This window comes from Orcinus orca, chromosome 12 (assembly GCF_937001465.1).
Source record: "Orcinus orca chromosome 12, mOrcOrc1.1, whole genome shotgun sequence".
Taxonomy (NCBI): Eukaryota; Metazoa; Chordata; class Mammalia; order Artiodactyla; family Delphinidae; genus Orcinus; species Orcinus orca.
This window is the reverse complement of record NC_064570.1, coordinates 59,605,503-59,623,424: the sequence shown is the minus strand read 5'-3', so window position 1 is coordinate 59,623,424 and position 17,922 is coordinate 59,605,503.

The window sequence follows — 17,922 nt, the reverse complement described above, 5'->3', positions numbered from 1 at the left end:
TGATAGACATTAAAAATGTAGAGTACTCATCTAAGATCTAAAACAATTAACATTTAATTTTTCACTCTTTTCTGGTCTCTCATGTATAAGTAGTTTTATATAACTGTAACTATACTATAGATATAAGTAGTTTTTATATAATTGTAACTATACTATAGATATATGTTTGTATTTGGTTTTTTAACCTATTTTATGATAAGTATTTTTTCATGTTGCCATAGACTTCATATTTATAAATTTTATTTTTTGTACAATGACCTATTGAGTCAATATAGCATACTTTATGTAATCATTTGCATATTGTTAGACACTGAGGATATCTTCAATTTCTTTGCAGTTTTGTTGCTTTTGTGTATGTTTTCTCTCTTTTGGATTATTTTTCAAAATAAATTGTGAGGAGTGGTATTAATATATCAAAGTATATAAAAACTTTTGTGATTCTTGCTACATTGCTATCTGAAAGGGTTGTGTAAGTATCAGTTTACCATAGCCTCCCACCTATAGGAATTATCAATGTTTTGAAATTTTGTTAAGTTTCTTTAGGTAGTACAGCATTGATGTTTTGCTTTGTGCTTTGATTATTAGTGAAGATTATTATTATTATCATTATACCTGTGTGCAAATTATCACCTTTTGAGTGGATTGTTGGTTTATATCCTTTCCTTTTATATTTTGTGGTTCTTTTAATTTGGTTCTTTTAAGTTGTATATATTTGTATATTTTAAAATATATCTTTTTGCTAAAAATATGTTCATAGTCACCTTCTAATATTTTTAACCAGTGACTTTTACATGTTAACTCAATTTATCATTACTATTGATGCTTTTAACTCGGCTTTAACAATTAACATTAAAATGTTTCTTTTTTCTTGTTAGAAAACTGTCTTATTTTGATGAAATTGAGAGTATACTTGTAATAAAAGAATTAGTTGCACTATCTAATAAGTACAGACAATTAATTTTTTTTTTTTTTTTTCTGGTACGCGGGCCTCTCACTGTTGTGGCCTCTCCCGTTGCAGAGCACAGGCTCCTGACGCACAGGCAGCGGCCATGGCTCACGGGCCCAGCTGCTCCGCAGCATGTGGGATCTTCCCGGACCAGGGCACGAACCCGTGTCCCCTGCATCGGCAGGTGGACTCTCAACCACTGTGCCACCAGGGAAGCCCCAGAAAATTAATTTTTGACTAGGCAATTTGAGTAAGCAACAATAAAATTTGTAAAACTCAAATCTTTTGAACTCTGCCCTACCACTACTCATATAAAGCACATGTGTTTTCAGCTAGTTTTATTCTATTTTTACTAGCAAATTTCCTCTTTTTAAACCAATTCAGATCACTGACAATTCTAATCTTATACTTTTATCATTTATAATTCTAGTTCTCTGTCAGAATCAGTTAAAACTCCTTATTCTAATAATATCCCCCAAAGAACAATTTACCTAAATAAAATAAGCAAACAATCAAATATTCCTATGCAAATAATCACTAAGTTACATGTTTGAGTTGGTAAAGTTCAGAAGGATTCTTCTTCATTTGAGAAGGAATATTCTTTGATAAACAATGAATGCATAAACAATGCAAGCATTATCTTTTCCTTCTTTTCTTCCCTTAACCCTACAGGCAAAGAAGATGTTTTAAGAATTTGACACTCATACATATATTATCCCAGTGGCATTTCAGAGCTTCCAGAAACATTAAATCCAATTGGAATGTTCGAAACCATATTTGCTTGCCACTGCAACTGGTACAGTGAGCTAATTTTTCTGAGGTTACTGGCCCCTAACCTGAATTTCTCTTCAGCTGCTTTCATCAAACGAAGTTAGAATCTTTTCCATTGCTGTGAGGTTAATAGCATTTTCAGATTCTAATCTAGTCTCTGGAAAATTGTCTTTTTGAAAAATTAATCAATAATACTCATTTTTACATCAGTATGTCAAACAAGGCAGAGTCTACCACACCAGGCATTTCTGCCACTAACTGTCCTATCCAATAGATATTCCTACATGACAAAAGTCAATAAACTCACCATGCTTGCAGCGCTGCCATTTTTTCATGCTTTTAATTCACTCATGTATTAAAGAGAGCCTGGAAGACTCACTGGGCAAAGACATTAAATTACCCTGAAACAAATATTTTTAGGAAAAAGGCTTAAACACGTTTTCATGTCTGTGTCCTGATTTATTCTCCTTAGGGATACTAGACAGATGCTCTCTGAAGACAATTTATGTGTATTGCCACAAAATAAATAACCGATTAATGTATTTATTTCCAAAGTGACTTGGAGGCCACATCAACACAGATCTATTTAAATAAGAAATGGGAATGAGTTGTTTGAAGATTGAATTAGATAATCATATAAAAGCACAAAGTCCAATGTCAGACACATAATAAATGCTAGATGTTAATAATAGCATTATTAATTATTATTATTTCCATTATATCAAAGAATAATTATAAAGTATAATTAGGACTCTGGATAGGGCAGTATTAAGCGTAACTGTTTCCATTGTTGGTCCCACCATGTTAATATTGAGTGTCATAATGGTAATGTAAATGCAAACCAGGAATAGGATTGTTTCTTTTTGCAAAGAGAACCAGGCTGGCTAGAAATAGATTAAACTGTTAGTATAGTTACTCATGGAAGAGATTCTTCATTAAACATACTATGGAATAGCACTTTTAGTTCAATTAAATTGACGTTGAGTCCCTACCAGGGGTAAGACACTATTCTATAGAGGTGCCAAATGTAACTTTTAGTTCCTGTCTTTTTAAGGGATTATAATGGGGTATGGGAGATAGGAATGTAAATTAATTATATTGCAGCGTGGTAAATGGAATAATATAATATGTGGGTACAGAAGAGTACAAAATAATTACTATCAGCAAGATCAGAAAAGGCTGAATGGAAGAATATCTAAGATGGACTTTGAAAGATGTAAAATTAAGTAGCAAGTTTATAACAGGTAGTATAGCTGTGAAAAAGCCTAGAGTCCAGAACCATGGTACTTGAGGGAAATTTTGGGTGGTTACAGTGTTAAGTATGAGATGGAGATTAGTGAAGAGAGATGAAGCTGGAATACTAAATAGAGACCAGATTTTTGAAAGGGTTTGTAACTATGTTTTGGAATTTGAAATTAATTTCAAGGTCAGTGGGGAACCATTGAAGGGTTTGAAGCATGAGATAGACCTGACTGATCATTCTTAAATTTTATAAAGAAGACTCTTATTCTGAAGTGTGAAGAAGGGATGGTAAAGAGCTGAAAATGAAGGCAGGTATTTGTGTTCTTGACTGCATTCACTGAGATAGAGTCTTGTAAAGCCAAAAGTGATGGAAGTTCTTATTTAGCAATAGATTAATTGACCAGTGGTTTTCGGCAATAGTAACACTTTTTTTTTTTTTTTTTGTCTTTGGAGGATTACTACTGGGCTCTTAGTAAACTGGCTTCATGCTTTATTTTTATTTTCGGATTCCAGGAGAGGTGTTAGGAGGCCATTAAATGTCTGGGACAGAGATAATGAGGTTTTAGGTTCAGGCCGGGCAGAGGGTGAGGGAGGAAGACTGAAGATAGAGGCTTAGGAGGCAAGATGGATATGGTTGTGGGAGCAAGAAATCGGTGAGGGGGGGATGACAGAGGAGCAGAAATGGGTTCATGAAGTCAAATGTCCTGAGAGCAGAACACAAAGATCAACTCATTTGCAAATATAGGCAAATGACATTTTATTATAGAACTCTAAATGCCATTATGTATATAGATATTTTTATAGATAATTTTTGAGTACATATCACATAAGTGGGGCATTTAAAGACATAAGGGTGAGTGGATAATATTCAAAAGGAAACCTCTCAGTAAAAATCAGATCGCTTGCTGCTTGCCTTATTTAAAATCAAAGTATTTATTAAAATAATTATTTATATTTGCCTAACATCTCATCACACTTTCTTGGTCTGCTTAATATACTAAAATTCAGGTAATTGAAGGTATGATGTGATAATTTTTTGCCATCCTCTGACTTTCCTGATACTCACACTAATTGTTTAAAGGTATTAACATTTCTTTGTCCAGTTAAAATGTGAGTCCTGTTGCTAAATGGTATGAATTATAGGTCTATTAATTAGTAAATAATTGTATTAATATTTAAATGAAACACTTTCTGATGGAAGGAGCCAATGTCATAAAGAAAAGTAAATTCATTATATATAACAAGTAGATGAAATGGCTCCTTTTATTAGGAGAAAGAGGACTGTTCTGGAAAGGAAGAAGGGCCACTTCCTTGGCCATAAATGCTTTTCTTAGGTTTTTGGTGTTGTGTATCTGAGAGCAGATTTGAGATCTGTGAGGTGAACAGCATTACTAGAACCATTAGAGAGTGGTGGAATGCCTCATTTGCTTTGAGGCCTGTTTCTTAAACTGGGAGAATGTAGAGAGATCACTAACCCATCAAGGGGGAAATTAACCTTAGGCTAAAGAGTCCAGGGTGAAATACAGTGCATTCAATTTGGGGGTTAGACTGAACTGCTAATTGTATAACTAATATTTAATCAGACAAAATATCAATTAAGTATTGTGGGAAAAATTTAAAACATATTTGATATTTGTTTAAACAATAATTATATTACATTTGAAATAATTTTCAAAAAAGAAATTAGTTCTGATTATAATACTAATAATATATACTTTAAAACATATAAGCCAGTGGATGCAAAGCACCAGCAGTCCAGCACAGTATCTGGAAAAGAGACTCATAGTTTCATTGAATGAATGAATGACGGTGCCTTAGTATTAGGAAATTGAGTTGTTCTGGCTGCTGAGACTACAGCACTGAGCACTACTCCCACCTAGTGGCAATCTACCTGGAGTGCATGGGTAATTAAAAAGGCAGTGAAAACAGGCCCCTCTGGAAGGGAATTATATGTACTTTGACCTCTTGCAGAGTGACCTCTTACATACATTAAATTATACGTTCAGTATTATTGAACTTACTGAGGGAAACAACCCTGTAAAACCCAATTCCCAATTTTCTTTGAAAATGTAGTTGAAGATTTTGTTCATGATTTTCATGAGTCAGTGCAGCTTAATTGAAGCTGTTATAGGCTTTTATTTAAGAAAATTGTGCCTGGAAATGAAAAAGAAATAGACCATTTATAGATTAGAAATATAAATTGCTAATAAACACGAACATATTTTCAGCCTCATTAGTAGCAAATAAATACACATTAATATTATTTATCCCTATCAAAATAGCAGATTACAAAAAACAATACTCTGCTGGGAAGGAAGAAATGAGGGAGGTATACTCAGTAATTGTTAGTGGGAGAGTAAGTTGAAACAATCATTTTTTTAACTTAATTTTTTAACTTTTTATTAGCAAATAATTTTAAGCTTATAGAAAAGCTCCAGGAATGTGATTTGTACAAAAAACAGTTACATAACTTTTACCTAGACCCATCTATTGTTGATATTCTACCCAATAGGCTTTAAAATTGTTTTGTGGAACTATTTGAGGCTAATGTACGTAGATCATGACCCTTTAGAGCTGAACACTTCAAAGTGTATTTCCTAAGAATAGCGATGTTCTCTTACATATCCACAATACAGTTATCAGCTTTAGTGAATTTAATATTGATGTGATCATTTTATCTAACTTAACATTCATTTTATAATTTTCTCCATTGGCTCAATAGTCTTTTTCTTCCCCTTCAGTACAGGATCCTCCAGTTAAGATCAGGTATTGCATTTAGTTCTCATGTCTCGTTAGCGTCCTTTAATCTGGAATATTTCCACAGACTTACTTTGTCTTTTATAACCTTGACATCTTTGAAGAATATAGACTGTCCTCTTTTCTTTTATAGAACATTCCTTATTTTGTGTGTCTATCTAATGATCCTCATTATTAGATTCTACTTATATTCTCAGTTGAAATGTCTTTTTTGTGATGTGTACTTCTCAGATTATCACATCTGAAGGCACATGATGTCTGTCTGACCCTCACTGGTAATGTTAATTTTGTTTACCTGTGAAGAGTGGTCTGATTTCTTCATTGCATTAATTATTATTATTATTTTCTGTGGAGAAACACTTTAAGACCACACAAGTATTCTGCTTCTCATAAAAATCCCTCTGAAATTTAGCATCCATTGGTGGTTCTGCCTGTTTTGATCTTTATCATGACGGTTGTAAAATGCTAATTTTCAATTCTCAGTACTGCCTAGATTTGACCAGTGGAAGCTCCTGCAAGATGGGTTTTTTTCTAGATAACAAAAGAAGAAAAAAAGAAAAAATACATATGTAAATATATACAAACTTTTGTACTTTTAAAAAAATGTAGCAATATTTTCTGGAAATCATTCCATATCAGTTCATAGTGATCTTCCTCATTCTTTTGTATAGCCACATTGCACTCCATTTGGAACAATTGTTTCTAATAGGAAAGCATATGAAGAATCTTAAAAATGTTTATATTCGTTGGCCAAGTAACTGCAAATTTGGGGATGTCTCCAAAGGAAATTCTCAGATATGCATATAAAGGTTAATGTACAAAGGTGTTCAATAAAGCATTATTTATAATAGTAAAACTTTAGAAATAATGTGAATCACTTATATTAAAGGAATGGTTAATATACTATATCCACATAATGAAACTTTATGCAGTTATTAAAAAACATTATGCCTTAATTTAATATCATGTTAAGTAGAACAAACAGATCTCAAAGTTATATACTTTGATCTCATTCATTTAAAAATGTACTGAAAAGAGATTGGCAGGAAATATATTGCAATGATTAAAAAAAGGCTGCTTCTGAGGGTAAGGTTTCGGATGTTTAATTTTTCCTTCTTTTTTATATTTTTTGTACTTTTCAAATTATATTCAGTGAACATACAATCTTATTATTTTCATAAATATTGAAATCAGTAATCTAGTATTATAAGAAGCTTTTCTCCCTTAGGAATTGGACTTTTCTTCACTGGGGATTATTATAGGTCTTTATTATATTGTATATTGTATAGATATTTCTCTTTTTGCTCTGGGTGCTAGGAACTAAGTCTGAAGGTCAATCATGACACCTTATAAAACTTGAGTTCTCTTTTCCCCCTTTCTTGATTTTTTAATGTCTGTTTTCTTAACCTTATTATGATGTCTTCTGCTGCAAACTGTCTTAAATCCTTTTTAAAAAGAGGTGGAAGTACAATTAAATAGAATGTAATGGAATTCCTGCACAACAATTGTCCAAAATCTTCTGAAATAGATATTATGGATGTATTAGAGATTTAGTTTGAATATTTAAAATATTTTGTTGCATACCACAGCAGTCAAATTCTAGACCTCTCTGATGGTCAGCTGGTGGGGGTGGGGAGGAATTTACCCAGATTGCTCTGTTTTCCAGACAAATTAAAAAGAGAGAGAAAGGAAAAATAAATCCATGATGTTGCGTTGACACTGTGGAAAATGTACTAAAAAGCAGCTTAAAATTTTACCTTAAAAAGTTGTGTAATATTTTTGGAATAGTAAATGTCCCCTGTCAAGACATAATCGACTTCCCTTTGGTACTGTTCTCATTGTCCAACTCTGCTAATGTTAAACATGTGCTTGCTCACCTGCTCTACTTTTCCCTGTCTAGTATTTAGGAATTATCTAACTCAAATCTTCCATGTTCTCATTTAAGCCAGTTCTTTGTGGCATTGGCCTCCAAGGACAGGTAGAACAACTGTCTGGTTTCCATGTGTTCTTTCATAAAAATGAAGACAACTGTTAAACCCAGCTCCTCTTTCCCTGTCCCACTGTTTTTCAGAATACATTCAAATGAAAGATAATGGATCCTTTTACTTAATTGTAGGGAAATAAGCACCAGCTAAACGTGGTAGGGCTTGTAGGACCTTGAGAAATCATTGAGTTTATTCCCCCATATCCACACAATTTCTGATAAAAGAGGATGTCACCTTTACTTAAAAAAAAAAAAAGAAAAGGAAAAACATTCTTCAATTTAATTTTAGGGTAATCATTTATTTGAGAACTCTTGCAACAAGACCCTTCTCACCCCTCAATCAAACCAAACCTTTATGCTTTAACTTGGGCCTTTGTTCTCAGCGGAGACAAAAAGAAGCAGAATTTATGTTGCTGAATTTACCTGACAACTCTCATTAAGTTTCTTTTGATTTTTCTGTTTTCTAGGTTTAAAAGCCTAGCCTTTTAAACTTTTTCTGCAGATATTATTTTCCAACCAGCTAACCATATTTGTAGCTTGCCTATGAATCATTTCCAAATTGTTCACATTATTCCTCTACTATGCATTTAAAACAAGACCCTGTACTATAAGCATCAAGCCAGGATGGTAAATAAACAAAAATATCTTCTCACATATTCTGTGCTCTTTCTGTTACTCAGTTTGCTTCTGAGCTTGGTTTTATGAAAATGCTACTTTATTACAGATTTCTGTTAAGTGTGCTAATCAACCGAAGATTACTAAAGATCATTGTGTAGACTAGTAACCATTATCTAGCATCAGAAGGGGAATAACCATATTTGTTTGGCTAATCATTATATCCATAGTGCCTGACACACAGAAGGAATTTAATATTTGCAGACTGGGTGAAAATTTATGCAGCATTTCATTATTTGTAATACAATATTTTAAAAGAGCATTTCATTTAATTTTCAAAGCTATTTGTAAGGTAGCTATTACAAACTGTGGGGACTAGACTTTAAGATAATCTGCCAAAGGCTGCACCTAACCAAGAAGTAGTGGAGCCAGTGCTTTACCTACCACACTGTTCTGTGTAGTGGTGGCACTGTGACTTGGAAGGTGGAATAGTCTCAAGCTACAGAGCGGCCAGGTCACGCTGAGTGTCTGTGTAACAGGTCAGGTCAATGGGACTTCAGAATATGGTATGGAACCTTAAGGTAAAATTATCTTCCTGTTTATGTTGGCTTCTTGGAATAAACCGGTGTCTTTGAGCTTCAGTTTCCTCATCTGCATAGTGAAGAAAATTGTGATACCTATTAACTAATTCACAGAGCTGATGTCATGAGCATAAGGATACTGAGAGTGCATGAGTTTGAAAGCACTATGGAGACTGTAAAGTGCAATGCCTGTGCAGTGTGGTGACACTGGTATAATTACATCCCTTAGTATGTGGCTAGCCCACGGTTTCCCAGAGAAATGCTCCTCTCACTGACAGGAGGTACTCAGTATACCTGATCAACAAATATGATCTAAACTATATTTCTGGTTTTAAATTGATTTCTGTGCTTGGCTCCTCTGTCTTACAGGCTGTCACTATCATCACCAAAACACCTAAACAACTCCTTACCCCCACCCCACAATCCCTATCCATTAAAATGAGAAGACAGAAGACTTGCACTGCTTTTGGTAAAGTACCTGTGAGACCATGGACTTTTAATATAATTACCATATTTAGTAGATATTTGCTAATGCTAGTGCATTCAATGTTGTTTGTTTCCAAGTATATTTCAAGGTGTCAGTTATTATCTATAAATTTCTAAACAGTTTAGATCTTTTTTCTACATGGATAACTCAGTGTAGCAACAGCACTGAGGAAATTAATTCTGAGGTTCATTACCTGGTGACAGGAAGAATTGTGGAGTTTGGTGGAGGCTTTAATTATTCTTGGCAGGGAAATCCAACCTATTGAGTTTGGGAGCATCTTTACAGATGCTGCTTGGTGTCGTAATATATGATGATGGCTGTTGCTGCTGTGCTTTTTTGTATTTTAGGTAAATCTTTAATGTTTGCATTTGTACCTTCAGGCAGTTTAATCCTGAAATATTTACATATTCATAAGTAAAAAAAGCCACAAAAATAAGAAAAGTTTTAAAAATGTATATATATATAATATATGTATATATACACACACATACAAATAAACTCCCTTTCAAATAAAACCTAAATAAAAATAACAGCAAGCCAGAAATTTTTAAAATGACCTTTTATAGGCTAATCTGAAGAGTTACCTTTTCCTATTATTAGGATTATTTATTTATTTTTAACATTATGGGGTTGATTTTTTAGAAGTGTGTACTCCCCTGTGATCTCAAAACTGGCTAGCAAGCCACTGTTTCTGAGTCATGTCTCTCAGTTGTGTTGGAGTAGAAATGATGTTTGAGAAAAAATGATTTCAGGTAAATATAAGGGTACTGTTTCATCAAAATGCAGTCTATTTTTCCAGGATGCCAAAAGGAGAGAGAAAAAAAATGTGGAAAGCATATTGTGAATAAAAAAGTAGCTTTAGGTGGAATATATACATTTAAAAGAATTGTAACTAAAGAAAACTTTGAGGGGATTATGCTAAGTGAAATAAGTCAGACAAGGACAAATATATGATCTCACATATGGAATCTAAAGAAAAACTAAAAAAAAAAACCTGAGCTAATAGATACAGATAACAGATTGGTGGTTGTTAGAGGTAAGGGGTAGGAGGTGGGCGAGATTGGTGAAGAGGATCAAAAGTACGAACTTCCAGTTATAAAACAAATGAGTCATGGGTGACTACAGTTAATAATACCATACTCTGTATTTGAAAGTTACTAAGAGAATAGATCGTGAAAGTTCTCCACAAGAAAAAAAAAAGATTTTTATAACCATGTATGGTAATGATATTAATTTTATTGTGGTGATATATAAAAATCATAATCATCAAATCATTATGTTGTACACCTAAAACCAATATAATGTTACATCTCAATTATGCCTTAATAAAAAAAGAAAACTTTGACTTAAAGAACAATACTATTTATATCTTCAGTAAAAAGTTCTATTCAAATTTCTAAATATTTTAGATACTCCAGTTAACGATTAGGATAAAATTTTCTTCTATATTTTCTTGAAAGAGAACTTGTTTAAACAAAGCAGTGGTTGAAATAATGTTGTAAGGGAATAGTTAAAAAACTTATAAAAATTTTTAGAAGTATTTAGTTATGAAAAAACAAGAAAATGGCAATGTTTGTGCAGTTAGCACAGACTGTCTTCATATATAATAGATATGCTACATTAAGGCAAATATTTCCCATATATATACATATTATATGTATATTACATATATGTATATTTACTTATTCTTTGTTTTCTAATAGAATACATTGAAGTCTAAAAAGATTTAAAAGCTTAGTGATTCTACAAATAAAGGAATTAAATGATTTATTGAGCCTTAACAAAATATCATCTACCTTGGAAATAAACTGCACAACTTCAATTTAAACGTCAAACACTGTGTATGGCCCTTGGCAATATCTTTGATGAGCAGAATCTTTAATTGAGGTTCAGTAAGGAAACATACTGTTCCACTTTTGACTCACAATGCCTATGAAATCAGTCTGCAGAAGTGCTGGCTATGACCCAAGACTTTTCATTGAACTGCCAGTTCCTGTGTGAGAGGTCCTTATATTTGCCCTTTAATATCCTGGGGTTTAAAGAAGGACAGAGAAAATCTGACTTAATCACCAGGCCTGCAGCAGGGCCACAAATCAGAAGAGCCGATCTTTCTCAGCTGCTGTACTGTTCACAGTTCCTTCTGAGATGTGTACGTTCTCAGAGGTGTTTTCTTCAGTATCAGGTAGGGATCTCATTGAGCACCTACTGTCCTTTTCCTCTAGCATCTTCTTCAACTCAGAAAATGCTTTGGCTTGGCAACTAATCTGCTTCCCCTCATCACCTTCATATCATGCAAAAAGAAAAAAAAATACTTCTTAATATTCTTTGACCAAAAGAATCATGATGAAAGAATCTTCAGTAACTGTTCTTCACTACAGGGTGTGTGCAGGCTTTCTTCTGAGAGTCATGATTCCCATGAATAGTCACAAACAGATTAACCATGTTTTCAGTGTTCACTGAAGTTCTACCCATCACTTGGTGAATGAGTTTTTCATTATTGGAACACTCACTTATGGTGGGTTTACCAGTGCCTAAGATCTGACTCCCTGTTGGGCTGCTGCGTTCTACACTCTGTCCTATAATTTATTCTAAACTTCTATTTTCAGACAACAGTCACATTATAAGAATTTGTATTTTTATTCTATTATATTATCTAGCAGATAAACTTTTCCTGATGGCCAATATACACAAGGAAGCAAAGTTAAAATAAATAAATCAGTCACCTCGAAGTATTACTGTACTTGCAATAGTAAGTTGAGAGCAACAAAATTGGACACTGAGTGTGATGGAGATCTAGGTTTACTTGCCATCCAAACAGCTCACTCTTCCTTGCCTGAGGTCAGACCCTTGCCTCTGTAAATCATGAATGACTTCATATTCTGGATCTATAGGGTTGCTGGTAGATTGTTGAATCCACCATGAAGGATAGATATTGGTAGGTCCAGTTCCAGGTATTAACATGTTCTGCGTACTAATGAAATAGTATTTCAAACTTTTTACAAAATTTCATTCAATTATTGATTTAATTTAGTAATTATTGACATTAAATTCCTATGTGGTAGAGGAAATACTTGAGTTGTAAGTGCCATTGGTTTGTATGCAATTAAACCTACCTTTTCTTTTTTTCTTTTTTTTAAACATCTTTATTGGGGTATAATTTCTTTACATTGTTGTGATAGTTTCTGCTGTACGACAAAGTGAATCAAATATATGTATACATATATCCTCATATCCCCACTCTCTTGCGTCTCCCTCCCACCCTCCGTATACCACCCCTCTAGGTGGTCACAAAACACCGAGCTGATCTCCCTGGGCTATGTAGCTGCTTCCCACTAGCTATCTGTTTTACATTTGGTAGTGTATATATGTCAATGCTACTCTCTCACTGTGCCCCAGCTTACCCTTCCCCCTCCCCATGTCCTCAAGTCCATTATCTACGTCTGCATCTTTATTCCTGTCCTGCCCCTAGGTTCATCAGACCTTTTTTTTTTTTTTAATTCCATATATATGTGTTAGCATACGGTATTTGTTTTTCTCTTTCTGACTTACATCACTCTGTATGACAGACTCTAGATCCATCCACCTAACTACAAAAAACTCAGTTTCGTTTCTCTTTATGGCTAAGTAATATTCCATTGTACATATGTGCCACATCTTCTTTATCCATTCATCTGTCAGTGGACAATTAGGTTGCTTCCATGTCCTGTCTGTTGTAAATAGTGCTGCAATGAATATCGTGGTACATGACTCTTCCTGATGAATATCGTGGTACATGACTCTTTCTGAATTATGGTTTTCTCAGGGTATATGCCCAGTAGTGGGATTGTGTCATATGGTAGTTCTAGAACCTCCATACCGTTCTCCATAGTGGCTGTATCAATTTACATTCCCGTCAACAGTGCAAGAGTGTTCCCTTTTCTCCACACCCTCTCCAGCATTTATTGTTTGTAGATTTTTTGATGATGGCATTCTGACCAGTGTGAAGTCTTACCTCATTGTAGTTTTGATTTGCATTTCTCTAATGATTAGTGATGTTGAGCATCCTTTCATGTGTTTGTTGGCAATCTGTATATCTTCTTTGGAGAAATGTCGATTTAGGTCTTCTGCCCATTTTTGGATTGGGTTGTTTGCTTTTTTGTTATTGAGCTGCATGAACTGCGTGAATATTTTGGAGATTAATCCTTTGTCAGTTGCTTCGTTTACAAAGATTTTCTCCCATTCTGAGGGTTGTATTTTTGTCTTCTTCATGGTTTCCTTTGCTGTGCAAATGCTTTTAAGTTTCATTAGGTCCCATTTGTTTATTTTTGTTTTTATAATCCATTTCTCTAGGAGGTGGGTCAAAAAAGATCTTGCTGTGATTTCTGTCATGGATTGTTCTGCCTGTGTTTTCATCTAACAGTTTTATAGTGTCTGGCCTTACATTTAGGTCTCTAATCCATTTTGAGTTTATTTTTGTGTATGGTGTTCTAATTTCATTCCTTTACATGTAGCTGTCCAGTTTTCCCAGCACCACTTATTGAAGAGGCTGTCTATTCTATATTGTATATTCTTGCCTCCTCTATCAAAGATAAGGTGACCACGTGTGTGTGGGTTTATCTCTGGGCTTCCTATCCTGTTCCGTTGATCTATATTTCTGTTTTTGTGCCAGTACCATGCTGTCCTGATTACTGTAGTTTGTAGTATAGTCTGAAGCCAGGGAGCCTGATTCCCCCAGCTCCATTTTTCTTTCTCAAGATTGCTTTGGCTATTCGGGGTCTTTTTTGTTTCCATACAAATTGTGAAATTTTTTGTTCTAGTTCTGTGATAAATGCCATTGGTAGTTTGATAGGGATTGCATTGAATCTCTAGGTTGCTTTGGGTAGTATAGTCATTTTCACAATGTTGATTCTTCCAATCCAAGAACATGGTTTATTTCTCCATCTGTTTGTATCATCTTTAATTTCTCTCATCAGTGTCTTATAGTTTTCTGCATACAGGTCTTTTGTCTCCTTAGGTAGGTTTATTTCTAGGTATTTTATTCTTTTTGTTGCAGTGGTAAATGGGATGTTTCCTTAATTTCTTTTTCAGATTTTTCATCATTAGTGTATATAAATGCAAGAGATTTCTGTGCATTAAGTTTGTATCCTGCTACAAATTTAGGATTCTCTGTGTATAGTATCATGTCATCTGAAAACAATGACAGCTTTACTTCTTCTTTTCCAATTTGGATTCCTTTTATTTCTTTTAGTTCTCTTATTGCCATGGCTAAAACTTCCAAAACTATGTTGAGTAATAGTGGTGAGAGTGGGCAACCTTGTCTTGTTCCTGATCTTAGAGGAAATGGTTTTATTTTTTCACCATTGAGAACGATGTTGGCTGTGGGTTTCTCATATATTGCCTTTATTATGTTGATGTAAGTTCTCTCTGTGCCTACTTTCTGGAGGGTTTTTATCATAAATGGGTTTTGAATTTTGTCGAAAGCTTTTTCTGCATCTGTTGAGATTATCATATGTTTTTTCTCCTTCAATTTGTTAATATGGTGTATCACATTGATTGATTTGCATACATTGAAGAATCGTTGCATTCCTGGGATAAACCCCACTTGATCATGGCGTATGATCCTTTTAATGTGCTGTTTGATTCTGTTAGCTGGTTTTTGTTGAGGATTTTTACATCTATGTTCATCAGTGATATTGGCCTGTATTTTTCTTTTTTTGTGACCTCTTTGTCTGGTTTTGGTATCAGGGTGATGGTGGCCTCGTAGAATGAGTTTGGGAGTGTTCCTCCCTCCGCTATATTTTGCAAGAGTTTGAGAAGGATAGGTGTTAGCTCTTCACTAAATGTTTGATAGAATTTGCCTGTGAAGCCACCTGGTCTTAGGCTTTTGTTTGTTGGAAGATTTTAAATCACAGTTTCAATTTCAGTGCTTGTTATTGGTCCGTTTATATTTTCTCTTTCTTCCTGGTTCAGTCTCTGAAGGTTGTGCTTTTCTATGAATTTGTCCATTTCTTCCAGGTTGTCCCTTTTATTGGCATATGGTTGCTCATAGTAATCCCTCATGATTCTGTGTATTTCTGCAGTGTCAGTTGTTACTTCTCCTTTTTTACTTCTAATTCTGTTGAGCTGAGTATTCTCCCTTTTTTTCTTGATGAGTCTGGCTAGTGGTTTATCAATTTTGCTTATCTTCTCAAAGAACCAGCTTTTAGCTTTTTTGACCTTTGTTATCGTTTCCTTCATTTCTTTTTCATTTCTTTCTGATTTGATCTTTATGATTTCTTTCCTTCTGCTAACTGGGTTTTTTTCCTTCATTCTCTAATTGCTTTTGGTGGAAGGTTAGGTTGTTTATTTGGGATTTTTTGTTCATTTGTTTCTTGAGGTAGGATTGTATTGTTATAACTTCCCTCTTAGAACTGCTTTTGCTGCATCCCAAAGGTTTTGGGTCGTTGTGTTTTCATTGTCATTTGTTTCTAGGTATTTTTTGATTTCCGCTTTGATTTCTTCAGTGATCTCTTGGTTATTTAGTAGTGTATTGTTTAGCCTCCATGTGTTTGTATTTTTTACAGTTTTTTTCCTGTAATTGATATCTAGTCTCATAGCGTTGTGGTCGGAAAAGATACTTGATATGATTTCAATTTTCTTAAATTTACTGAGGCTTGATTTGTGACCCAAGATATGATCTATCCTGGAGAATGTTCCATGAGCACTTGAGAAGAAAGTGTATTCTGCTGTTTTTGGATGGAATGTCCTATAAATGCCAATTAAGTCCATCTTGTTTAATGTATCATTTAAAGCTTGTGTTTCCTTATTTGTTTTCATTTTGGATAATCTGTCCATTGGTGAAAGTGGGTGTTAAAGTCCCCTACTATTATAAACTGTTAGTTTTGATTTTCCCTTTTATGGCTGTTAGCATTTGCCTTATGTATTGAGTTGCTCCTATGTTGAGTGCATAAATATTTACAATTGTTATATCTTCTTCTTGGATTGATCCCTTGATCATATGCAGTATCCTTCTTTGTCTCTTGTAATAGTCTTTATTTTAAAGTCTATTTTGTCTGATATGAGAATTGCTACTCCAACTTTCTTTTGATTTCCATTTGCATGGAATGGAAATCATTTTTCCATCCCCTCACTTTCAGTCTGTATTTGTCCCTAGGTCTGAAGTGGGTCTCTTCAGCATATATAAGGGTCTTGTTTTTGTATCCATTCAGCCAGTCTGTGTCTTTTGGTTGGATCATTTAATCCATTTATTTTTAAGGTAATTATCTGTATGTCTGTTCCTATTACCATTCTCTTAATTGTTTGGGGTTTTTTTTGTAGGTCTTTTCTTTCTCTTGTGTTTCCCGCCTAGAGAAGTTCCTTTAGTATTTGTTGTAAAGTTGGTTTAGTGGTGCTGAATACTCTTAATTTTTGCTTTTCTGTAAAGCTTTTGGTTTCTCTTTCAAATCTGAATGAGATCCTTGCCGGGTAGAGTCATATTGGTTGTAGGTTTTTCCCTTTCATCACTTTAAATATGTCCTTCCACTCCTTTCTGGCTTGCAGAGTTTCTGCTGAAAGATCAGCTTTTAACCTTATGGGGATTCACTTGCATGTTGTTTGTTGCTTTTCCCTTGCTGCTTTTAATATTTTTTCTTTATATTTAATTTCTGATAGTTTGATTAATATGTATCTTGAGGTGTTTCTCCTTGGATTTATCATGATAAAGGGCAGATTTATCTCTGCTCTTGCTGGAGTTGATTCTTTCCTTTCCCATGTTAGGGAAGTTTCCAGCTCTAATCTCTTTAAATATTTTCTCAGTCCTTTCTTTTTCTGTTTTTCTTCTGGGACCCTTATAATTCAAATGTTGGTGCGTTTAATGTTGTCTCAGAGGTCTCTGAGACTGTCCTTAATTCTTTTCATTCTTTTTTCTTTATTCTGCTCTGCGGTAGTTATTTCCACTATTTTATCTTCCAGGTCACTTATCAGTTCTTATGCCTCAGTTATTCTGCTATTGGTTCCTTCTAGAGAATTTTTAATTTCATTTATTGTGTTGATCATTATTGTTTGTTTGCTCTTTAGTTCTTTTAGGTCCTTGTTAAACGTTTCTTTTATCTTCTCCGTTCTATTTCTGACATTTTGGATCATCTTTACTATCATTGCTCTGAATTCTTTTTCAGGTAGACTGCCTGTTTCCTCTTCATTTGTTTGGTCTAGTGGGTTTATACCTTGCTCATTAATCTGCTGCATATTTCTCTGTTGTCTCATTTTGCTTAGCTTACTGTGGTTGGGGTCTCCTTTTCACAGGCTACAGATTTGTAATTCTCGTTGTTTCTGGTGTCTGCCCACAGTGCGTGAGGTTGGTTCAGTGGCTTGTGTAGGCTTCCTGGTAAAGGGGACTGGTGCCTGTGTTCTGGTGGGTGGGGCTGGATCTTGTCTTTCTGGTGTGCAGGGCTGTGTCCGGTGGTGTGTTTTGGGGTGTCTGTGAACTTAGTATGATTTTAGGCAGTCTCTCTGCTAATGGGTGGGGTTGTGTTCCTGTCTTGCTAGTTGATTGGTATGGGGTGTCCAGCACTGGAGCTTGCTG